Genomic DNA, 26,244 nt, shown 5'->3' with positions numbered 1-26,244 from the left:
CAGGAGAGGGGTGCATGGGGGCAGTGCCCTCTCCGGTATGTACAGAGGCCGTAGCCGAGGGTCTACTTAACCTTGCACGCACAGTGGCCGTAGCCTTGGGCCTGCCTGCCTGCCTGGAAGTAACTGAAGGGCGTACGGTGGCCACTCCTTCCCCGTCACGTATGGTGGCCGTGAAAGCGGTGTTACTCCCGTAGGAGGAAAAGGCAGGAGAGGGGTGCACGGGGGCAGCGCCCTCTCCGGTATGTACAGAGGCCGTAGCCGAGGGTCTACTTACCATGGTACGTACAGTGGCCGTAGTCGTGGGCCTGCCTGCCCTTCAGGAAGTAACTGAAGGGCGTATGGTGGCCGCTCTTTCCCCATCATGTACGGTGGCCGTGAACGCGATGTTACTCCCGTAGTAGGAGGAAATAGTGGATGAGGAGCGTGTGATGGCCACTCCCTCCCCGTCATGTACGGTGGCCATGATCGCGGTTCCACTACTCCTCTCTCTGCTAGTCGGGGCGCGTTCAATAACTAACGCCCCGAGGCCGTCCCCAGAGGTGGCTGTGAGTGAAGGGCGTACGGTGGCCGCTCCCTCCCCCTCACGTACGGTGGCCGTGATGGCGGTGTCACAGGGGGAAAACAACTGAAGGGCAAACAGTGACCGCTCCTTCCCCGGTACGTATGGTGGCCGTACCGCGGTGTTGCCTGGGATTGACTCTGGATCAGTCCCACCCCGAGCCTGTTGAAGGCTACCCCGCTGGCAGGGTCGTTGCCTCTTCCCGCTTACTTGGTGTTGGGCCAGTTGCAGGGAAGGGCGACTCAGGACAAGGGTGTTCCGGTGACCCTCCTGTTCCGGGTCAGTAGCTCCGCTGTGGTGTCCTCCTGGGGTGGCGGTGTGGTAGTGGCTTGGTGGTAGGGTGGGGGGTGGCGGGGTGGGGGGTCCGGCGGCGGCGGGTATTTTAATATATATATATATATATATATATATATATATATATATATATATATATCTATATACCTAGGCTGCTTCCCCCAAGGAAAGGGAGGTAGCCGAGACAGGACGACTCACTCTCCATTTACTCATCCATTCAAACACATTCATTCGCATCTTAGCCCCAAAGGGGAGAACGGACAGATCCTCACCGCATCACACCGCACAAGGGTCAACTGCGCAATGCAAGCAGTGACATCCACAGCAGGGCCCGACAGCAGAACTGGTTTACCCCTGCCACATCATAACAGACCCATCCCCTTACCCGCACCTGACCTGACTAGCTGATCAGACCAAATGCGGGAGAATATCCCCTCAGGGCTGCGTCATCACTTATTCATTCACAATTTCTCTCCATTTATTTCTGTCACGCACAGCCACTCTTCCTTGCTCAACAGACATCCCTCTCGCATCCAGCGCTCTCTTCACACTGTCCATCCATCCTATTCGTGGTCTTCCTCTCAGTCTTACACCTCTCACATCAGATCTAGTTATCTTTTTCACCAATCGCTCATTATCCATTCTCTCCATATGCCCAAACCATTGCAACACCCTCTGCTCAACTCTACCAGCCATCTCCCGAACAACTCCAGTTCTCCTTCGCACTTCATCATTTCGCACTCGATCCATACGCGTCACTCCACACATACTCCTCAGACATCTCATCTCCATTACATTCAAACTTTTCCTCTCTGCTACACCCATATTCCATGTTTCAGCCCCATATAACGCAGTCGGTACCACAACACCCTCATACAGCCTTCTCTTTACATCCATTCTAAGCGAACGACATTTAAACACTTTTTCATTCCTCCCAGCACCTTTCCTACTTCATTAATTCTAAACTTCACTTCTGCATCTATTCTTCCATCCACAGCAACATGTGACCCTAGATATTTAAAACAATCTACCTCCTCAAGCAACTCACCATTCAAAACTATATTCATCCCCCTACCATCTATCAACCTCGTACACTTCATCACTTTACTCTTATTCTCATTTACTTTCAATTTCCTCCTTTCACACACCCTTCCAAACTCCTCTACCAACTGTCTCAATTTCTCCTCTGAATCAGTCACCAATGCAGTATCATCTGCAAACAGCAGTTGCTTCAGATTCCACTCTCCTCCATCAACATTTACCAGACTCAGACCACCTAAAACTCTTGCATTCACCTCCCTTACAACACCATCCATGTAAATATTAAACAACCAAGGCGACATCACACATCCCTGTCGCAGCCCCACTCTCACGGGAAACCAATCACTCACAGCATTTCCCACTCTTACACACGCTCTACTATTTACATAAAAACTTTTCACCCCTTTTAGTAACCTACCATCAAGTCCATACAATCTTAAAACAGTCCACAAAGCCTCCCTATCAATTCTATCATACGCTTTCTCTAAATCCATAAATGCCCAAAACACATCCTTGCCTTTCGCTAAATACTTTTCACACACTTGTCTCACAGCAAACACCTGATCAACGCATCCCCTCCCTCTCCTAAAGCCACACTGCTCATCACTAATCACTCCCTCTGTACCCTCTCTAACTCTCATAATTAACACTACCATACACTTTACCTACAACCCTCAACAGACTTATACCCCTAAAGCTAGTACATTCATACTTATCACCCTTGCCTTTATACAACGGGACCACACAAGCACTTGCCCAGTCAATTGGCACCATACCTTTCTCAAAGCACACATTCAATAATCTTACTAACCAGTCAACAATAGTCACTCCACCACCCTTCAGGCATTCCACAGCACACCCATCCATACCTGCAGCTTTCCCTGTTTTCATCTCCTTTACTGCCTTCTCCACTTCCTCCTTCGTGATCAAAGAATCATTCAACTCTCCCAACACATTTATTCCTTGCACCCTTCTATCTGCCACAATCTCAGCCACGTTTTCCTCCTCTACATTTAACAATCTTTCAAAATACTCTGCCCATCTCTTCCTTACTGCATCCATCTCAATTAACATCCTTCCATCCTCTGCTTTTACTCGTTCTTCCTTCCCAGACTCTCCCTTTCGCACCCTTTTCACCTCCTTCCAAAACATTTTCTTATTCTGTTGAAAATTCTCTGTCAGCCGCCTACCCCACCTGAGGTGGGGTAGGCGGCTGATGAGAGGTGGGCCACCTCTCATCTGCTGCCACTTTAGCATCACGCACAGCCCTTCTCGCTCTATTCCTCTTTTCCTTATACCTTTCATATGACATCTCATCCTTCCTCTGCAGCCACACTTCATATGCACGTCTCTTCTCAGCCACAGCCATACTTACTTCCTCGCACCACCATTCACTTCCTTTTCTTACACCACCACTCACACGTCTCACACCACACACCTCTTCTGCATGCTCCACCACAGCACTCTTAAACAACTGCCATTCCTCCTCCACACTGCCATTTTCCCGATCTTTCACTGCGTTCCACTCATCTTTCAATTTCTCCTGATACTCTATCTTTTTCTCTCTTTTATCCAACTCACTCACTTTCAAAACCTCCCTGCCACACCTAACCCTCCTAGCTCTCACCCATCTCTTACCTACTCTTAACTTTCACTCCACCAGGTAGTGGTCAGACATACCTCCACCCTCCCCTCTCAGAACTCTCACATCCAACAATCTTCCTATTACATTCCTAGACACAACCACATAGTCCATCAAGGCTCTATCAACAACCCTTCCACCCTCCTGTCTCACCCATGTATACTTATAAATATCTTTCTTCTCAAACAGCGTATTCCCAATCACCATCTCTCGCTCAACACACATCGCTATCATTCGTTCCCCATTTTCATTTCTTCCAGGCACACCATGCATACCAACTACGCCTTCAACTGCTACATTTCCCACTCTAGCATTCAGATCTCCCATCATTACCACATTCACATTCGCTCCAAAACTCTGCAGACACTCATCAACATCATTCCAGAAAGACTCCCTCTCTTGTTCATCCCTTTCACTACCAGGCCCATATGCACTCACAAACACCCACAACTCACGTTCAAATTTCGCTTTCACCCACATCAGTCTCGATGACACCTCCTTCCATTCAATCACACACTGCTGCACTTCCGGACTCACTAACAAGGCCACACCTTCTCTTGCCCTTCCTCTATCAACACCTGACAATCTTCCATTCACACTTCCAAACATATATTCCCCCTTCCCTTTCATCTTCGTTTCACTCAAAGCTAACACATCCAACTTTCTTCTCACAAACATTCTCCCAATCTCCTCCCTTTTAGCCTCAATTGTACTACATCCACGCACATTCATAGACCCAATCTTCAGGGTACGGGGATAACTCCATCCCCTGTCCCTTTCTCTGGCCTGTCTCTTTTTAGGAACTAAAAAACAGAGGAGGGGGTCCCTAGTCCCCTCACCCCGCCCCTTTTAGTCGCCTTTTACGACACGCAGGGAATACGGTGGCAGTATTCTTCCTAACACAACCCGGCCGCAGAGTAGTAGCACCACCCCATAGTGCGGCCAGGTTGTGTCCCCCCCGCCACAGGGGGGATATATATATATATATATATATATATATATATTTATATATATATATATATATATATATATATATATATATATATATATACAGACATTTTCCCCTCCTTCCCCAAATGTTCCCCCAACACATGATACAATATTTTCCATGAACACTCGTGGTACATATCACAAACATTTTAGATAAGAATCATAAACTTCAACAATTGTTTTAGAAAGGTACACTACCTGTCCACTGACATCTGTGGTTGCCCGGTGTTGCAAGGTACAGTACCTATTCAATGACGTCCCTCGTTCCGTGACGTCGTTACCTTTCACAGCACACCTGCCGCTAAAGTACCGCTCACCTACGCTACGCACCTAAACAAACACTCGCGGCACAGTTCACTTATATTTTACATAAAGTATAATTTATCACTACATGTCAGACCAAGGTACAGTCCTGTTCAATGACGTCCCTCGTTCCTTGGCATCGTTACCTTTCAAAGCACACCTGCCGCTAAAGTACCGCTCACCTACGCTATGCACCTAAACGAACACTCGCGGCACAGTTCACTTATATTTTACATAAAGTATAATTTATCACTAAATGTCAGACCAAGGTACAGTACCTGTTCAATGACATCCCTCGTTCCTTGGCATCGTTACCTTTCAAAGCACACCTGCTGCTAAAGTAGCGCTCACCTACGCTACGCACCTAAACAAACACTCGCAGCACAGTTCACATATATTTTACATAAAGTATAATTTATCACTAAATGTCGGACGAAGGTACAGTACCTGTTCAATGACGTCCCTCGTTCCTTGGCATCGTTACCTTTCAAAGCACACCTGCAGCTAAAGTACCGCTCACCTACGCTATGCACCTAAACGAACACTCGCGGCACAGTTCACGTTTATTTTATGTTATGCTGAGTGTTTTTAGATCGACTCCTCGTCCTAAAAACACTAGCGACTGAGAGGGGTCCTCTTTCCGGACCGGAAGTAAAGCACCAACAAAGGAACAGGATATAAAAACTAGGCAGTATACCTTAACACATCTATTGCCTTAATTCTAAAACCGTTACAATATGATACAGAGTGATATTTGGGATACAGGATACAGGGACACAGAGTTAGGCTTTGATAGCACAAAATACAGTTGCACTTAACACACGATGTGATGCATGTATACCAATGTCTTTAGTTATATATATGTAGATACCCGTCTTTCATTTAAACCCAAAATATATATACACTCGATAACAAGGGGAATACACAAAGTTAAGAGTCTGTGGGAGGAATATTACTATAACGAAGACAGGGTGCGGATCACGGCACTTGACAGTTACCTAGTCGCGGCGACACTACACAGGCTTTTGGTTCTCCCGCGCACCCTGATCGTCATTCACAATTACGGGAAGTTCTTTTATTCTGGGCAGGTGATATTACTCTACTTCTTATTATTAAATATTTTCTACTCTACTGGGTATGTAATTCTGTTGGGTTAATAACAATAGTCACTGGTTTTATATGGATCACACTCTGTCACTGTTCACTGTTCCTCTTCCCCTGGCTTATTTTCAGTATAAGGGGCGTCACTTATTTACCCGTGTTTCCTGGGTTGTTTCACTCTGTCACTGTTCGAGGGGGAGGACCTCAGGGGGACTCTGCCTGTAATGGGCAACACACTACCCGCAGGGGAGTCACTGCCCGGGTCCGGGCCGTCGGTGAGTTGCAGGGAGGCCCTCCTGTCTGGGGACGTCGACCTGAAGGGAGACCCTTACCTCGGGGTCTCGTCGGTGGGGTGCAGGGAGGCCCTCCTGTCTGGGGGCCTCGACCTGAGAGGTGGCCCTCAGGACTGGGGCCAAACAGCTGGAGGAGGCGGGCCTGACGTCGGCGGCTCCGCGGGGTGAGAGAGTCGGGGTTGCCCTCGCCTGTAGTCTGCTGGGCTCGCCTGGGGTTCCTGGGGGTGCGGTCGTCTGCCAGGGGACGCGCCGTCAGGGCTGGACTGCGGCTTCGTCTCCTGCTGGTGCCTGTGAAGGACAGAGATTTCCCAGGAGTGGGAGGCAGGTCCAGTCTCGGACTTTGCCTCCACTCTGGTGACACCTCCGGGGCAACACTCCCGGGTGGTGTCGAGCAGTTCCCACAGGGGAACGCGGTAGGTTCAGTATACACGGAGACCGTGTCCTCTCCTACATACAGGGAGGGAAGCACAGAGGCGATTCTCTCTCCTGGGTCTGTCACAGCCGTGGCTCCAGGTCTTTTTACCCTGGGACCCACTTTTAGCTGTCTGCTAGGGCCTCCTGTCCTTGGAGTGGCTAAGGGTACTAACATCTCATGGCACACTAAAGGGCCTCCTGCCCTGGACGTGGCTGAGGGTACTGACGCCTCTGTGCACACTAAAGGGCCTCTTACCCAGAAAGTGGCTGAGGGCACGGACACCTCGTGGCGCACTAAAGGTCCTCCTGCCCTTAAGGGGGTAACTATGGCCGTCGCCAAAACGTTACTTGGGACTGAAACCTGTTCAGTCCCACCCCACTGCTGATGATGGTTGTCCCGCCTGCAAGGTCGTTGCCAATCCTTGTTCACCTGGTGTTGGGGCAGTTGCGGGGAAAAGGGGCACAGGTCAGTAGGGGGCGGGTGACCCTCTTGCCCTGGGTCATTAGCCCCCCCGTTGTGTTTTCCTGGGGTGGTGGTGTGGTGGTGGCCTGGTGGTGGGGTCGGGGGGTGGTGGGGTGGGTGGTCTGGCGGCGGGCATTTTATTGTATATAAAATATAATTTATCACTAAATATCAGACAAAGGTACAGTACCTGTTCAGTGACGTCCCACGTTCCTTGGCATCATTACCTTTCAAAGCACACCTGCCGCTAAAGTACCGCTCACCTACGCTACGCACCTAAACAAACGCTCGCGGCACAGTTCACGTATATTTTACATAAAGTATAATTTATCACTAAATGTCAGACCAAGGTACAGTACCTGTTCAATGACGTCCCTCGTTCCTTGGCATCATTACCTTTCAAAGCACACCTGTCGCTAAAGTACCGCTCACTATGCTACGCACCTAAACGAACACTCGTGGCACAGTTCACATATATTTTACATAATGTATAATTTATCACTAAATGTCAGACGAAGGTACAGTACCTGTTCAATGACGTCCCTCATTCCTTGGCATTGTTACCTCTCAAAGCACACCTGCAGCTAAAGTATCTCTCGCCTGTGCTACACACTATAATTTATGCCATCACGAGGATACGTGGCACATTTCACTTACACTTCACACAATATCATACACAAATACATAACTACCACAATGATTCCACCCTAACCTCCACAATTATTCCCTTCCTTACTACGGTTCAATGTGACTGTGATGCAGCATCCTTCGCTGGGAAAGTACGATGCAACTCTATTGTATTGGCACACACCACACTCCTTCACGAACACCTGCAGCATGTTTGACGTATATTTCACACAATTCCATATGCATTTTCACTATCATAATCACAATAATTCCATCACTAAACACCTCTAATTCTCTCTTCCCGACTATAAAAACTGTACATGATGCCTGCCCCATTCCACACAATGGTTCATGGTGTCCATAATGCTAACTAGTTCCATAATTTCACCTAGCCAGCCACAATATCTTTCACACAAAATACAGTTGAGGCATTGGCTTCATTATGTACGTACAGTATTTGTAATCACGCCATAGGGCCTTGGGGAGGGCGAGAGGCGAAACCCCACAACAGTGAACATGCATATCGCCTCTAAGCCTAACGATTGATAACAGACACAATTCCTTTTCATGACATATATCTATGTTCCATCAACAATATCACATACAAGTATGCTCACAAATATTGGATTATCACACTGAGTCCATAGGGGCTTCAGCTTGGGCAAGAGGGGGAGAATTAGTAGGAGTTTAAAGGGACAGTACACGCGATGCAACCTCACCGCCTGGCTGCTTGGAAGAGACTGAGGTTTATTGCTACGTGCTGGGCCCCGTGAGGCAGCTCAGTGTTGCCAATGCCTTACCATTGGAAAGTGCTGCACTTGCTGCGACGCATCAAAATTTGACGCAAATCCGCCAGAAACTTAATTTTTGGCGAATTTTTTGGTGCTTCGAAACACGATTCGAGTGACTGAACATCTTTAGAACAATCCACATGAAACGCGAATTGTGTGAGTGACCCTGAGAGGGTTATGGGTGCTGATTGTAATGAGTGTACCTTAGGACCCACTATAGGGCCACTCCAGACCTCTTCCAGGAGTGACTTTGCTGAGGAGCCTGCTTTGCCCCCTGTGGTGTGCTCGAAGGTTCCTCCTTCCTTTCAGACCTTTTCCTGCTGTCCTAGGCCTCGCAGGCAAGGTCCATATGATGGACAGCACCTCCCTGGCTGGCACGATGGGTGCAGCCACGGTTCTGCTAGGCACTGGGACTGCAGGCAAGAGGAGCATGGTGGACGTCATTTCCCCGGCGAGCACGGTGGGCGTTGCCACAGTCCTGCTTGGGGCAGGTGTTGCAGGTGAGGGAAGCAGGGTGGGCGTTCCTTCCCCATCGAGCATGGTGGGCGTTGCCGCGATCCTGCTCAGGGTGGGGGCTGCAGGTGAGGGAAGCACGGTGGGCATTCCCTCCCTGACAAGCTCGGTGGGCATCGTTGCGGTCCTACAGGGGGCAGTAGGTGAACGGAGCACGGTGGGCGTTGTCGGAGTCCCACTTGGAGAGTCTGCTGGCACACAGATCCTGCCCCAATTCTGTTGAGAGCTGGTCCTGGTATAGGGTAATGCACAGGGTGATGTACCTCTAGTCGATTCCGTTGAGGAGAAGAGGGGAGCGTGGTGGTTGGGGACGTATATCCATTGTATCCCGATCGCTCATTCTCTTCTTGCACCTCTATATGGTCTCCCCTTGGTACTACCCCATACCAATCTCGTACTTCAATAACCTGTGGGGAAACATCGGCAAGAGGACACTGCAAAAAACTACATAAAAAGAGTGGTGATAAAGACAGTGGGCTTGCATAGTACGTGAGAGATTGGGCGGTGCACGCGCTCACGCACTGGGAATTTGCATACTAGGAATACATAATCTTATGGGAATAATTACATATGGGTGGTACCCCCTCATACCTGGACATTTTTTGGCCCTTAGAGACATAATAAAGGTCATATGTTTCAGACATTGTACTAAAGGTATAGCTACAATAACAAAAATATGGGTAGTCACCTTAACAACAGTAGACAACAGGCCTGATGACCTTAAATAACAGGGGTTCCGAGGCGCGGCAACACTTACAGCGCCGCACTCCCCACCGCACCAACACTTCCCTCCACAGACTCCTCTTGATCACCTTCCCCAGAAGCATCCAAGTCACTCACTTCGGCCATAAACCCTTCAAAGTCGAATGCTAACACTTCTGACATTGCATCCTCTTCACCCTCAACAGGACCAGGAGCAGACGATGTCGATGGTTCCACTATTTCACCAACTTGAGCCCGCTGTGTGTAGCTTGTTATGAGCGTCTGTCTTCTCCTGTTTATTTCTTCCCTGTGCCTGTCTGTGTAGAAACGGAAGAGTTTGTCGATACCAACCAGAAGTTCCTCCGTTCTTAGGTTGCTCACTTCCTGTGCCTTCACCTCTTCCTTGAGCTTATCCACGGCAGCAAGGATCTTGTTAATGTTTGACATACACAGTTCAGTCCTGCCTTCCATCACACTAGGCTGCTCAACTTGACTCTATCTGGTGTAGGGCTCGGCGTCAGCCTTGTCTATCCGTTGCAACACTTCCTCGGGAGGCTGTTCCTCAGTAGCAGTGTGCACTTCTTGTATGTCTGCCAATGTAACGTCCTCGAAACCTGGTACAGCTTGTGCTGCTGTCAATGTTGCTGCCTCAGCATCGGCCAGTGGTTGAATGGCCGTCTCATGGGTGATGCACAGGTGAGGCACGAGCATTCACCACGCATGGTTCACCGTTGCAGGTGTAATCTGATGCCAGTCTTGAAGGAGAAATTCAACTGCGTCCTTCACCGTAAAGTTACGCCAAAATGCCTCAACAGTCATGGCATCTGTGGTAGGTCAGGATAGAGGTGCTGGTGGAGATGGAACGGGAGCAGATGCCTCATCAAGGTCTTCGTCGTGATCTTCTTGTAGGGCATGAAGCTCCTCTTGTGTGTCGGTCTTCCTGCGTAGGTAGTCGTACACTTCCTTATGGTAGAAATGCTTCACTGTGGCGATTAGTTCTTGATGGAGTGGCTGCATTAGTGACGTTGTGCGGGGCGTCAGAAACACAACACGACAATCCTTGTGAAGATCTTCCAGGTATGGAGGGTGACTTGGTGCGTTATCAAGCACAAGGAGCATCTTAAATGGAATGCCCAGTTCCCGACACTTGGCTCTCGCATCAGGGACACACCGCCTCGTTAACCAGTCTGCCATATTGTTCCCGGTCATCCAACCATTTACGGACTTATACCAATACACGCCACTTGCATCCATGTTCGTGAGGTTTTTGTAGCACCTTGGATGTGAAGCTGTGTGTACAACAACTGGCCTCATCTTGTGGCTACCAGACAGGTTTACAGCGAACATTACCGTCATCTTACACTTTTGGAGCTTGCGACCATGGGCTTGTTTCTGTCTTTTAGCAATGTAAGTTGATTTTGGTATGGCCTTGTAATATAAGGACGTTTCATCGATGTTGTAGATCTGGTCCTTGGTGTACTGTCCCTCTTCAATAATCGTTTTTAATATTGCAGGATAGTCTCTCGCAGCCAGCTCATCGGCAGAGGCACGTTCACCAGACAATTTCACGTAACGGAGTTCCTTGCGCTTGAGAAAAGCGCAAGGAACTCCGTCCAGCCATCCAACCGATGCCCTGAACGGTTTTTCCACTTTTAACCTTCGAGATGCAGCCTTGTAAAAGAGCTGGGCTTGGTTCCGAATAAATCTTCCATTGAGTGGAACACCTTCCTTTTCTTTCTGCATTATGAAGGTGGCAAGATAGCGCTCCATTAATATCATAGCACGATTTCCCACCCGCGAACGGCCGTCTAGGTCAGAGGCACCGTATGTCTTCACTACAGCCTTTATGGCTTCACAGTTCTTCCACACAGTTCTCACTGTAGATTCAGCCAGTCCCAGGGTTCTCCCGATAGCCGTGTTTCCTTGACCCTCCTCCTTCATCTTAATTATCTTTAACTTGGTGGCGTGCATCAGAAGTTTCTTTACTCTTGGGGTTGGAGCCATGGTGCAGCAAAGTACAGGCAGTACAAAAAACACCACACGTTGTACACGACAGGTTAGCCGTAGAGAGCGGATCTGCACAGTGCACGAGCCATTAGGCTACTGTTATGGCGCGCCCGCTCCCTTGTACCCCAAGCTGCACAGTAGAATGCCAGGAAATTTCTGTGCATCAACTTGACGACACGTGATGCGCTCTGTGAGGGGTGGTCGCGCACTAGTAGAAAATGGCATTTTTGAGCCACTCCTTGCCTCTGCCTCGCGTTCTGTGCGGTAAACTCATGCATTAAAGGGTTTTTGGTTATGATTTTTGGTCACTCGTGCACAAGGCGAATCGCGCACTGCGGTGACGCGCACTGTGCGAGCCCCCTGGACTTAAGGAAATGCAGTTTCCAAAATACGGCACTAATCAGTGGAATGCACCACCGAAAGAAATAGTGTTTGCCAAAACTATTTTTGATTTTAAAGATTTGTATGATAAAATTGGTTTAATACAAGGGACTGAACGAGCTTGGCTCATTCCTGTAAAGATACAGTTGGGTAATGAAATACCAGCACCAAGGGGAGACCACAGGGAGACATGGAAAAGGTCCAAACAAAACGAGCATACGTCTCTATCCACCATGCGCCCCTCTTCCCCCCAGCGGAGCCCGAGAGAAGTATGCCACCCTGCCACATTACTCTCGAGCCAGACCAGCACTCGCCAGGATTAGGGTGGGACTCATGTAACAACAGTCCCTAGTAGGACTGGGACAATGCCCACTGTACTCCTGTCACCTACTACCCCTTGCAGGACCACAACAACGCCCACTGTGCTCATCAGGGAACGAACGTCCTCTGTACCTCCCTCACCTACAGTCCCAAGAAGGACCACGATCATGCCCACTGTGCTCGTCAGGGAGGGAACATCCACTGTAATTTGCTCACCTGCAGCCCCTGCTGGGAGCAGGACTGCTGCGATGCCCACTGTGCTTGTTGGGAAGAGGACGGCCACTGTGCTCCTCTCACCTGTAGTCCTAGGGCAAGGCAGAACCACGGTAGTGCCCACTGTGCCCGTTGGGGAGGGAATCTCCACTGTACTTCCCTCATCTGGAGCCCCCACAGGGAGCAGGACTGTGGAGACACCCACTGTGCTCACCGGGGAAATGGCCACTGTACTCCTTTCACCTGTCTACACAGGGTCTAGTGGAACCTTAGCGGCACCCACTGTGCCCGTCAGGGAGGGAACGTCCACTGTACTTCCCTCATCCACTACCCCTGCGATGCCCTCTGAGGGTAACACCCCTTGCTTGTCTCACTCCTCCAGAGGCCGAGTGGGACGTCCCACTCGCTCTCCCAACACCTGAAGGGGCTGAGCTAGCTCTCCAGCGGAGTCACAGCTGGGGAGGGTCTGGAGCAGCCCCATAGTGAGCCTGGGGATACGCTCACTGCAACCAGCCCCCCTAAGTTGCCCGTCGCTGCTGGACTCCCAGAGGAAGAGATGCCGCAGGCAGCCCCTGATGGCCTCTTAAAGACGAGGCCGCAGCCCCCAGCCATTGAGGGACACCCCCAGGACTTCCGGCTGAGACCTTCCCAAACCAGCCGGTGAGCCGTCCTCCGCCAAGGGCAGGCGCAAGGCAGCGCACCTGCTCACCCTGTTCGGCTTCAGTCCTGAGGGCCGACACACCCACCGAGGCCATACCAGGGAAAGGCCTCCCTCTACACCCCCCAGCAGCCTACACCGGACGACCCGGCCTACGACAGTGATTCCGTGCCCCTTCAGAGAGCACACACCCGACAGGACCCCTCCCACACCTGGGCGACACCTACAGCTACCCTGTCGCCAGTAGTCCAACTCACGTCCTTTGTATCCACCATAGTGTGTTTAATCTGCCCATTTGTATTGTGTCCAGTACAGTATGTTTGTGTGACAATATACGTGTAAGGTTGGTTGGCCTGTGTTTTTGAGCCCTGTTCCTCTGGTTGCATGCTCTAGACCCAGTCTTGAAAAGAACCCCAGATCAGTTCCTCGTACTCAGGGAGCAAGACGTTGAGCTTTGAGTTCGGAGCATTACAGGTAAGAACAATTAGGTAAGAATACACACACACACACACACACACACTGCAATTATCGTTCATTCAAAAATATGGATGACGCAACGATATTTGGGTTGCCCAGTGACTGAAATGTCATTATTAACCACTGATATTACCCTGATTATTTTATTGGTAAGTGAAGTCACATAAAATGATACAGGGTGCTGTGAGGTCAGAGGCAAGCCGGTGTAGGACGACTGCTTTTGTTGTTGGCCTCTGGATGGTAAGATTGATTGATTAATATTTATTTGCAATCCTTGTATATTACACATACAAGACCCTCCTAAATCTTTTCCCGATTCACGAAGCCTCAAAATCAAACATACGTTGTACAGTGTATTCGCTGACATGCAAATTATTGAAAGCCCTTGTTGAGCTAAATAAATTTTTTGTCATTGTTCAACGTTTTTGTAAATGAAATACCTATTACTACTGAGCTGCTGCATTTTAAATGGCTTCTGCAACACACACACACACAATATATATATATATATATATATATATATATATATATATATATATATATATATATATATATATATATATATATATATATATATATATATATAGTGGTAGGTGGGGGCACTCACCATCCACTCACTCGATGTAGTGCTGCTCTCGAGTGTCTACCCTTTCCTCTCCATCCTTCTTTCCTTCCATTCTCTTCTTTCTGTCCTTCATTCTTTCCTTGTCCTTCTGCCTACGGGTGACTTTACACTCCCTCTTCGGTCCTTTTTTCCTTCAGTCTTTCGTCTTGCTTCAGCATGTGGGTGACTCTACACTGAGTGACAAGCCAAATGGTTTCCTGTGCACCAGGAAACCATTTACTACGCTGGGTGGTAACCACATAACCAAATTTTGGCTCCTGGTGGTTTAGTGGGTAATTATTGCGCTCCAATCGGATTGAGCTGGTGAAGGTTTATATCCAAGGGGTGGTTGGGGTTGATTGCTCATGTAATGCCACTCAGGGATGAGTGAGGCTGGTCACTCTCATCTTAAACGTCGGGACCAACTGCGTAGCCCCGGGCTCCTACGCTCCTCATGGGGCAATGTAGGATTGGATGATGGATGGATGGATGGAATATATATCTATATCTATCTATCTATACTGTATATATATCTATATCTATCTATCTATCTATTTATATATACTGTATATATATGAAATACCCACAGAAGTGCGCACCCCCACGCGAAGCCCAGGGAGGGGTGTTGCAACACCCACCCCAGGAAGGATCCACGGCCCAACACCACGGCCCAACACCCACCCCAGGAGGAGACCACATGGAGGTGCAAAGGGAGCGTGCAAGGCCCGGGAAAGACGGGCCTAGGTTCCCCACGACTCTGCGCCCTCTTCCCCTCAACACGGCCACCAGCAGGAATGCCGTCCTGACAGACCACTGCAGCTGGGCCAGCCCTCGCCAGGATTGGGGTGGGACTTGTCCTAGTACAGTCCCAAGCAGCATCACAGTGACAGCCACTGTACACACCGGGAAGGAAGAGACTGCCACCGTTCACTCTTCGGCTGTTGCCTCCTGCAGCACTGTGGTGATGGCCACTGTATGCACTGGGAAGGAAGAGACGGCCACCGTCCGCACTTTGGCTGACAACCCAGAGAAAGGCAGAACCGTGGTGACAGCCACTGTATGCACCGGGAGGTTAAGGGGTGGCCACTGTACACCCTTTGTCTGCCACCTCCTTAGGAAACAGTACCGCAGTGACAGCCACTGTATGCACCGGAAAGGAAGAGACGGCCACCATCCACTCTTCGGCTGTTGTCTCTAGGGCCTGTGGAACCGCAGTGACGGCCACTGTACGCACTGGGAAGGAAGGGACGGCCACTGTACGCCCTTCATCCACCGCCCTTGTGACTACCCCCGTGGAGGAAGTCCCTGGCTCGGCCCACCACCCATCCAGAGGCCGAGTGGGACGCCTTTCTCTTTCTCCCCACAGGTGCAGTTCCCCAGAGTAGTTGCAGCTGGAGGAGCTGTGGCGAGGGCCCATCACGAGCCTGGGGATCCGTGCCCTGCAGCCAGCACACAGACGACACCCTCAGCTGACAAACTCCATGAGAAAGGGATGCCGCAAGCAGTTCCTGATGACGGCTCGACCCAGCGGAGACCACAGCCCCCAGACGCCAAGGGGCACCCCTAGGACTCCAGGGCATGACCTCCCCAGCCCCTCCAGCAGGTAGTCCTCCTGCAAGAGCAGGCAGAGGCAAGCATGCCTGCTTGCCCTATTTGGCCCCAGTCCAGAGGGCCGCCTTCCCCACTGAGACCCCACTAGGGAAGGGTCTCCCTCCACGCCGACCAGCAGCCCAGTCCGGACAACACCGCCCCCAAAAGTAGTCCCGTGCCTTCTACAGGAAGGCACGCCTGACGAGCTACCTCCCACGCCCGGGCGCCACCTGTAAGCAGCCCAGACCCACAGCAGCCCGGGCCAGAGTCAACTAGCCTAATTGTGTCCCCCTTAACCTGTCTGTGTGTATTATTAATATTGTACTGTACTGATTGTAACTAAGATAATATACATGTAAGCTTGGTCAGCTGAGTTTTTATGCCCTGAGCCTCTTGTTGTGTATTCTAGTTCTGGTCTTGAAAGAGAACCCCGGCTCAATAGCTAGTGTTCTAAGGACAAGAGGTCGACCTAAGAACACCTAGCATTACACCCACCCCATGGGGAGACCACAGAGAGGCTCGTGGATGGGATGAGGAAACACCCACCCAAGGAGGAGACCACAGGGAGGCACGTAAGGGCCCCAGGCCAGATGGGCCCACATCCCCAACAACTATGTGCCCCTCTTCCCCTCAACAGAGGCAGTGGGGAGTACACCACCCTGCCGCACAACACCTCAGCCGCACCAACATTCGCCAGTGTCGGGGTGGGACTAGTGCTCTCACAGTCCCCAGTAGGACTGCAGCAACGTCCACTGTACTTGCCAGGGAGGGAATGTCCACTGTACTTCCCTCACTTGTCGTCCCAGGGCAAAGCAGAACCCCAGCAACATCCACTGTACTTGCCAGGGAGGGAACGTCCACCGTACGTCCCTTGTCTGCAGCCCACCATCGGCAGCAGGACTGCGGCAACGTCCACCAGACTTGAGGGTGAGGGAACGTCCACTGTACTTCCCTCACCTGCCGCCCCAGGGAATAGTGGAACCGCAGCAACGTCCACCGTACTTGCCAGGAAGAGGACATCCACCGTACTTCCCTCATCCACTACCCCTGTGGTTCCCGTCAAGGAAAGCATCCCTTGCTTGCGTCACCCCTCCAGAGGCTGAGTGGGACGCCCCTGTCACTCCCCTCACACCCCTAGGGGAGGGAACCTGCTCCCCAGTGGAGTCCCTGATGGAGAGTGTCTGGAGCGGCCCCATCGACTGTGAGCATGGGAGCATGCTCACTGCAGCCAGCAGCCCGACGTCACCAGCCGCTGTCGGACTCCACAAGGACAAAAGGCTGCAGGCAGACCCTGACGGTCTCCCCACACTGGCGAGACCACAGCCCCTACCTGCCGAGGGAAACCCCGAGGACTCCAGGTTGGGACCTACCCAGACCCACTGGCGAGACTCCCACCTCCTCCAAGGGCAGGCGCAGAGCCGCGCGCTGCTTGCCCTGTTCGGACCCAAGTCCAGAGGTCTCCCACACACACCGAGGCCCCACCAGAGAGGAGCCTCCCACAACGCCGCCCCGCAGCCCACATTGGACGATCCACCACGCGACTAGGGCGCCACCTGCAACTACGTGGTTCACTGCCTATCCTTACTGTATGTGTTGATATTGTATTTGTATTGTGTCATATGTACTGTGTCCTACACTTGTATCTTTTTGTCGTAATATACGTGTAAGGCTGGTTAGCCTGTGTTTTGAGCCCTGTTCCTTATGTTACTTGCTCTAGACCCGGTCCTGAAAAGAACCCAAGTCAGTAGCCCGGGCTCTGAGGACAAGGAGTTGAACTCAGAGTAGCCTACGCAGCATAAATATATATATATATATATATATATATATATATATATATATATATATATATCACTATGAGCTCTGTAATACACGACAATACACCTGGTACACACACACACACACACACACACACATATATATATATATATATATATATATATATATATATATATATATAATAGAACTCTCTAATACACCGTGGTACACAATTGTGATTTTTAAGATAATTAGACTGCTTAGTGGTAATGGCTAGCTTATAATTTAGTTTACAAAACTAATGTCTATAAAACGTCAGCCTTTTACATCCGGGAAAATAATTCTGGGTGTTACCAACACTGTAAAACAAGACGTTTTAAGGTTTATTGCACAAAAAGGGACTGTAAGTCGTAATGATTATGTGTAATCTCTGTGTAATTTGGATAGAAAAGGAATGATATGAAATATGGAATGGACGAGTAAATTGTTGAATAACTGTATTGGGCAATAAGTGGGCGGAACTGGTATGGTGAAAGTTACCATCTCTGTGACCTTCAAATTATATTTTAAAGCAATATTTCTATGTTGAAGTAATATATTCCATAGTATTCGTTCTTATTTATCCGTGTAACTCCGAAAATATAATAAATTGGCTACTGTTATCATCTTGTGGGATGGGCAGCGTGTCGGTAAGGTTGGCAGCCATTAAGAAGTCGTGTCACAGCTGTGTTTGTAAATATTGTTGACAGTCTTCTCTTGGCAACCACGAATTCTGGTGGGTTTCATTCACTTCATTGTTGTTTCAGGGTCACTGTAAAATTTGTAATAGTAAGTTTGTTATGTACTTTGTTCTTGTGCAGTATTTATTGGTGTATTTGCTGGGAAAATAACGTACAAGCTGTCTTTGGATTTGCACGAATGAACAGTAAGAGAAATTTTAGGGCAATTGCGGCCGAGAAGGCTACAGTGTAATCCGTTCTTTTTTGTACTGGGTTTATATGTCCATGTATGTGAGTTTTATCCAGTTGAAATCAGTAAGAGCAAGCTGGTAATCAAGGCCAACCTAGTTATAAGTGTTCAATAGTCTACCATAGGTTTTGAAGGACACCCGACTTGTCACTTAACGTTTTTATTAATATTGTTTCATTATTCGTATTTATTTTGAGTACTGAAAAGTGTAGTTCACCCTACCCACTCTTAATTTACTTAACTGTGAAAACTACATAGTAAATGTTGATTAACATGCAAAAGATTTTCAGTCTATACAGGGTTGTTACGATTTAAATCAAATACCGTAATGTAAATCATGTGATATAATGTAGTTTAAATTAAAGTGAAAAAAATCATGATTTAAATGGAATTGGATTTTTTTTTTATATATAAATACAGTAAAAATGAAGAGAATGTGATTGCTGTGTATGGTACAGGTTCATCATGTCTGCATGGCCTGTACCTTCCTTGATCTTGATCAAGTCAGGCACCAATGATTGCATTTTGTTACAAGGCAGATATTAAAAAACAGAGGAAAGAAGGCTCATAGATAATATCAATAAATGTGGTTATACTCGGTTTAACACATGACCTAAACTCTTCTTGGAATACACAGTAACATGATTCAGTTTAATGATTGTTATCCTAATTTGATAAAATATAAGAGAGAAGTTGGCAACTTTCTTTAGTGTTTGACAGTGTGAGTAACCTCCCCCATACCAAGAAGTACTAGTCTGTAGTGCACTACCTTACTCCCACATCCCATTCACATTATTATTTTCAGTTTTGTAAGTCTTTTTCTTTGAATAGTGATATATAATCATGCTTAATGGATGCATTGCGCATTGCAGCAAGTGGGAGGAAAAATGACCCAGTATGGTACTCTTTTGACAGAATTCCCAAAGGCACAAACAGGGTTGGAAAAAAAAAATCATAGATTTTTAAAAATCTGATTTCTATCTATCTATTGCCAGATGCCTCAATCCCATTTGGGGTGGCCACAAACAAATCACCTCCAAGTCGCCCTGTCCCCCGCCATTTCACTGCCCTGTTCCCAACTCACACCCCCCTCTCTCATATACCTCTCCATCCCATCCCTCCATCTCATCCTCGGCCTCCCCCACCCTCTTCCCCCCTCCACCCCACTCTCTTCGTCAGTCTTTCACCCTCCATCCTCTCCACATGGCCAAACCACCTCAGTGTGTTCCTTTCATGATTCACACCAGATACGTCCAAGCTGTATTACAGAATCTCTCAGCAGGCAAAGCTACTCGTCCAGATGAAATTCCTTCAATAGTACTTAAAAATTGCTCCTCAGTGTTGGCTCCTGTTTTGGCAAAATTTTTCTACTTATGCATCCGTACCTCAAGTTTTCCAGCCTCTTGGAAAGAAGCAAATATCCATCCTGTTCCTAAAAAGGGGGCAACCTCTGATCCATCAAACTATAGACCAATTGCAATAACTTCCATTCTCGGTAAAGTTGTTGAGACACTAATTAACAAACACATAATCAAGCACCTAGAAATCAATTAATTAATCAGTGATTGGCATTATGGATTTAGACAAGAACGTTCAACTGTAGACATTCTTTGCTTTCTAACCCATCAGATTAACAAAACAATAGACCAACACGGTGAAACACACACAATAGCACTTGATATATCAAAAGCATTTGATAGAGTATGGCACTGGGCCTTATTGTCTAAGATGTCACACTATGGCCTTGCATCACTGGTTCCTCTGATTTCTTCTTACCTTCATAATAGAAAAATCCGGGGCATGGTAGATGGAATTTATTCTCTATTTCATTCCATAAATGCTGGCATACCTCAGGGATCAGTTTTGACGCCAACCCTCTTTCTATCTATCTATTGCCAGATGCCTCAATCCCGTTTGGGGTGGCCACAAACAAATCGCCTCCACGTCGCTCTGTCCCCCGCCATTTTACTGCCCTGCTCCCAACTCACACACCCCTCTCTCATTCATATAAATGACCTCCTGTCTGTCACTCACAACCGAATACACTCTTATGTTGATGACTCAACCCTTCATAGTTCTTTCACATTTAGTACCTCCTTTACACAATTTGATAATATAAATTCCGAAATAAACACAGCAATTTCTCTGAACCAAGACCTTTCGAAAATTAATCAATGGGGACAAACAAATCTGGTCTCATGTAATGCTCAGAAAACTAAATACATTGATTTCTCCAACAGAAAGAATCCCTCAGACTCTCACATACCGGGTACTTTTAAATGATGCCAGTATTCCCATATCCACTACAATTGATATCCTAAATGTTACTCTAAACCCACACCTAAGCTGGACAACTTATGTTAAATCCCTTGCTAAAAATCTTCCAAAAAATTGGGTCATATGTACAGAGTTCATGAGTTCTTCACTGACGAGCAGATGGCCACAATATACAAAAGTCATGTGCGTTCTCAGATCGAATACTCTTCACCACTGTAGAGTGAATGTGGGGCGGTTGCATTGAGGCAGTTGGACAAACTTCAAAATAAAGCCATTAGATTAATCAATAATCCTGCCATTACACAGGACCTTCCTCCATTATCAGTTGGTAGAGATGTTGCTTCTTTAGCATTATTTTATCGATATTTTTACGTAAGTGCTCTGACAAACTGGCTTCAATTGTGCCTCCCCTTCACATTTTCTCCCCAAATACTCGGTCAGCTGGGAGCGCTCATGAACTCACACTCTCTTCCCTGCAATGCAGAACCTCTGCTTATCAAAATTCATTTATCCCCAGAACTACTACTCTCTGGAATTCACTTCCTGGGAGTTGTTTCCCACAAACATTTAATCCACTTCAATTTAAATCCAGTTGTTATAAATATTTTATGAATGGAGGATGCCTTTAGGCACATGGACATATTTTTTTTTCTTTGTTTTTCCTTCCTCCATTCATTATCTATAAAAAAAAAAAAATTATGTGGCCACTCTCAGATCGTAACCCATATATATATATATATATATATATACAGTGCTCGTCAGAAGTATTCAGCGTTGTCCGCCGGGCGCGCAATACTTATGGCCCAAAAAGAATCACCCATTTTTAGGGGTAAGAATTGAGCCACAAGTTTGAGCTCCGAGCATGACGTCACGGTAGCCTGGGGCCTTCTGACGCGCTGGTTGGTTCCCGCCTCAGTCGCCCACGGGCTGCCTGAGAGAGAGGAACTCCGCCGAGTGTCCCTCTCAAATTGCGCCATTTTTTACCGAGTGTCCCGCAGTGTTTTGGCCTTCAAAACTTTGTTATGGCACCTACCCGTGAACTATCGAGTGAAATCATATCCCAGATCATTGCTCTAAAGGAGGCAGGCCACCAGACAAAGGAAATTAGTGAATTGGTTGGTGTGGCACGATCGACAGTGCGTCGTTGGTGTGCGCGGTTTCGGGAGGAAAACAGTGGTGAAGTTCCCACAAAGAAACCGAGGTCTGGTAGGCCTAGGAAAACTTCCCCAAGGTCTGTTAATGTTTTAAAACGTGCAGTGGAGTTTAATCCTCGTGTGAGTGCAAGGAAAATTAAGGAGAGCAACCCAGAAGTGTTTGGTGAGGTGTCAGTGAGAACAGTGTCTCGTAGGGTGCATGAGCTTGGTTACACAAGTCACAGGCCTGTGAAAAAGCCTCTTCTCTCTAGCAGCCAGAGAATTCATAGGCTTGCCTTTGCTAATAAATATCTAAATTGGGGTGAGGAGCAATGGTTGTCAGTGTTGTGGTCTGATGAGGCAATGTTTAGTGTTACCTGTAACAGAGGAGCATGCAAAGGTAGTGACCCACTTGACCCACGGTATGTAGAAAGCACAGTTAAACATCCTGATTCACTCATAGTATGGGGTTGTTTTTCAGGGAAGGGTTTGGGGAAGCTTGTTGTACTTCCCAAGAACCTCAGAGTGAATCAGGATGTTTACCTGGAGCTTCTGTGTGATCATTTACCAGACTCCTTCGAGCTAACAGGTGCACGAGTGTTTCAGCAGGACGGTGCACCTGCTCACAAGGCCAAATCGGTCACCAATTGGCTTCGTGACTGCGAGGTATCATTCATGACAGACTGGCCAGGAAATAGCCCAGACCTCAACCCGATTGAAAACCTCTGGTACCTCGTAAAGAAGAGTCTCCAAGGGAAGGACGTGAGCTCTCTACCTAAGCTGGAAGCCGCCATTCGTGACTCCTGGGACAAAATACCGCTCCAGCACCTCAGGAGCCTCGCCCTTTCACTTCCAAGACGTCTCAGGTCCGTGAAGAAACGTAAAGGCTACCCTACGAAGCACTAAAGGTAAATAAAATGCATTATTTATATGTTTTTTCAATGTTGAAAGGTTTGTTTCTCAGGAGGGACGCAGGGCGCTCCATACTTCTGACGAGCACTGTATATATATATATATATATATATATATATATATATATATATATATATGGAATGAAACAGAGAATATATATATATATATATATATATATATATATATATATATTTTAAATAACAGAACAGAGGAAGGAAAAACAAATTAATAAAAAAAACCAATCCATGCACCAGAGTACTGGTGTCCTCTGTTCATAAAATATCTGTAACAGTTAGACTTGAACAGCAGTAGGTTGAAGTTTGGGGGGAAACCACTCTGGGGAAGCGAGTTCCAGAGAGATGCAGTTCGGGGAATGAAAGAATTCTGATAGGCAGAAGTTCTGCAGTGTGGCTGAGTGACATTCCAGTCATGAGCTCTGCCAGCTGCCCGTGTAGCACGAGGGAAGGCATGGAGAGGTGGCACCATGGACGCAACTTTGTCTGAGCATTTGCTATAGAAATATCTGTAAAATAACGCAAGGGAGGCAACATTCCTCCTTACTTGTAGGGGAGATAGTTTATTAGTAATAGCAGGGTTATTAATAATTCTAACAGCTTTGTTCTGAACTTTGTCTACTTGTTTTAATGCAACCTCTCCACATCCACTCCACAAGGGTGAGCAGTATTCAAGCTGAGAGCGCACATGACTCTTATATATTAGAACTAACTGCTCGTCAATGAAGAAGTTACGGACTCTGTACAATAATCCAAGTTTCTTTGAGGCAGTTTTAGCAAGTGATCTAACATGAGAGGTCCAGCTGAGGGCATTGTTAAGCGAGACGCCAAGAATTTCAATACTTTGGAAATGGGAATATTTGTAGCATTGAAGGTAATATACAATTCTGGCAATACCTGTCTATTAGTAAATTGTATATATTTAGTTTTACTAGCATTAAATGAGACAAGGTTATTTTGTCCCCATTCACTGATCGTGGATAAGTCTTGATTTAAAGAGATGACTGTGCTGAGTTGAGTGTTAGAGATATCGGACTTTGTAAATGGATGTCTGAGTGTGAATGAACTACGAAGTGTTGAGTCTTCTGCATATGAATGGATGGGATTGTGGTTGACAGATAAGAGATCATTAACATGAACAAGGAACAGGGTTGGTGCCAGAACTGATCCCTGCGGCACGCCGGCGTTCACTGAGTGGAAATTGGAATATACAGCATCTACTTTTACTCTTATTTTTCCATTGCAGAGATATGAGGAAATCAAAGGAACAAAAGAGTTTAGTTCATAGCAAGGAAGTTTGGACAACAGGGAACGGTGCCACACACTGTCGAAAGCTTTAGAAATATCCGTGCCTGAGTTTCACCATGTAGGTCAACTGATTGATGGATGATTATGAGTCAGGAGATTGAGTATGTCAATGGTGGATTTTTTTTGGTGAAAACCATATTGTCTATCACTATTTAAGTTGTTGGATTCAACATGTTTAACTATGTGCTTATTTATTAGTTTCAAAAACCTTACCAAGAGAAGATGTGACTGTTATTGGTCTGTAATCAGAGGGGTCAGACGAACTTCCTTTCTTCGGAATTGGGTGGATATTGGCTTCTTTCCATGAATTAGGGAATGAAGAAGTACGTATGCATAGTCTGAATAATTTTGCAAGAACAGAGGCAAGTTCAGGGGAACACTTTCTCAAAACAATTGGCAGAATTCCATCTGGGCCTGGAGCTTTGTTGGTAGGTAAATTGTCTAGGATGGATTTCACGTACCTTGTCTGTAGTTTAAGTGGAACAATGTCAGGAGAGTCAAGTTTTAGAGCTGGAACATTCTGGCTGGCTTCCTCTAAGGTAGAATTTCTGGTAAATGTACTGGCAAAGATATCTGCTTTCCTATGCGGTTCATTTGTAATGTTGCCATCTGGAGATTTTAGTGGGGGAATGGATGATGACTTGTTAAAGTTATTATTGAAAGAATTGAGAGTTGACCAGAATATTCTATTGTCATTAGGGTTGTTAAGTAGTTTTGATGCTTGGTTTTGAAGAAAGTTTGATTTAGCAAGATTTATTACAACTTTTGCATGGTTTCTAGCAATTTTAAATTGAGAGAGTGATTAAGATGTTTTTGATTTCAAGTAAAAGTTATATGCTGATGACTTTTGGGCTGTTGCTGTGGCACAGTTGCTATCAAACCATTTTGGAGAGTTCAGTCTTTTAGTGAATTGTTGACTTGATATGAATAAATCCATACCAGCTAGTATTAAATTGCAAATGTGGGAGTGGGTAGAATTGACATCACTGGAAAAGAAAGACTGCCATGGAATGTCAGCAAGATAATTTCTAAATTCATCCCAGTTTGCCCTATCAAAGTGCCATCAGGTCACCCTGACAGGATCAGAATGGGGAGGTTTGGGGGGTCTAGCTAATGAGGCTTTGATGAGATGAAGTTGGAGTGTCTTAACTTACGAGACCGCCTGGCATCTGTTTGGTTATAGTATATGGTTATGACCCAGTGCGCTATAGTAAATCATTTCAGGAGTCATGAGAAATCATTTGATATATTGTAGAGTCACCTGAAGGTGGCACTACATTGAATAAGTGGATGGTGGCCACTTCCACTTTTAACAGTCATAGAGAAGACCCCAAAGCCTCTTTCAGTTACAGTTTCTGTAATAATATCACATGTGGTTATTGGCAAAGGTATGCTACATGATGTGGAAGCACCTCTCAGATATTAACAAAATGTGTACCAACCTTTTATTTGATTCAGAGACTGTAAAGGTATACAAATGTGCATTTTCAAGTACAAAATGAAGAAGATCTGTTAGTAAACAAGGAAAATATGATTATACAGTATAAGGACTAGGTTAGGTTTGGTTAGGGTAAGATTTGTTAGGTTAGGTTAGGATACATTAGATAAGGTTAGGATAAATTAGGGTGGAGAAGTTTAGATTAGGTTAGGTTTGGTTAGGACAAGATTGGTTAGGTTAGATTAGGACAAACTAGGTTAAAGTTAGGATGAATTAGGTTAGAGAAGGTTAAATTAGGACAAATTAATTTAGGTTAAGATAGGTTAGAGAAGGTTAGGTTTGGATAAATTAAGTTGTGTTTTTACAAAATTTAGGCTAGGCTTGGATATGTCGGCATTGTTAACCCGCGGTGTCCCGTCGACGTGAATTAACGTCCACACGTTTTGTCACTGCC

General features: G+C 47.0%; 1 protein-coding gene across 2 annotated transcripts in view; it reads left to right on the top strand.

The window, feature by feature from the left end:
• The first annotated feature begins 18,439 nt into the window (after positions 1 to 18,439).
• Positions 18,440 to 26,244, top strand: part of LOC145401991 (small integral membrane protein 14) — a 60,091-nt gene continuing 52,286 nt past the window's right edge. Inside the window, exon 1 of one of the 2 annotated variants that reach the window (XM_080274094.1) lies at positions 18,440 to 18,567. The gene's annotated coding sequence lies outside the window, so the exon portion shown is untranslated. The remainder of the gene's footprint in view (positions 18,568 to 26,244) is intronic. The other variant, XM_080274098.1, reaches the window with a different exon arrangement.

The sequence above is a fragment of the Coenobita brevimanus genome, chromosome 6, assembly GCF_032717465.1.
Source record: "Coenobita brevimanus isolate Jiangsu-jjx chromosome 6, ASM3271746v2, whole genome shotgun sequence".
In the NCBI taxonomy this organism is placed as follows: Eukaryota; Metazoa; Arthropoda; class Malacostraca; order Decapoda; family Coenobitidae; genus Coenobita; species Coenobita brevimanus.
Note: the sequence above shows the minus strand (reverse complement) of the source record. Positions and strands in the feature narration are given on the sequence as shown.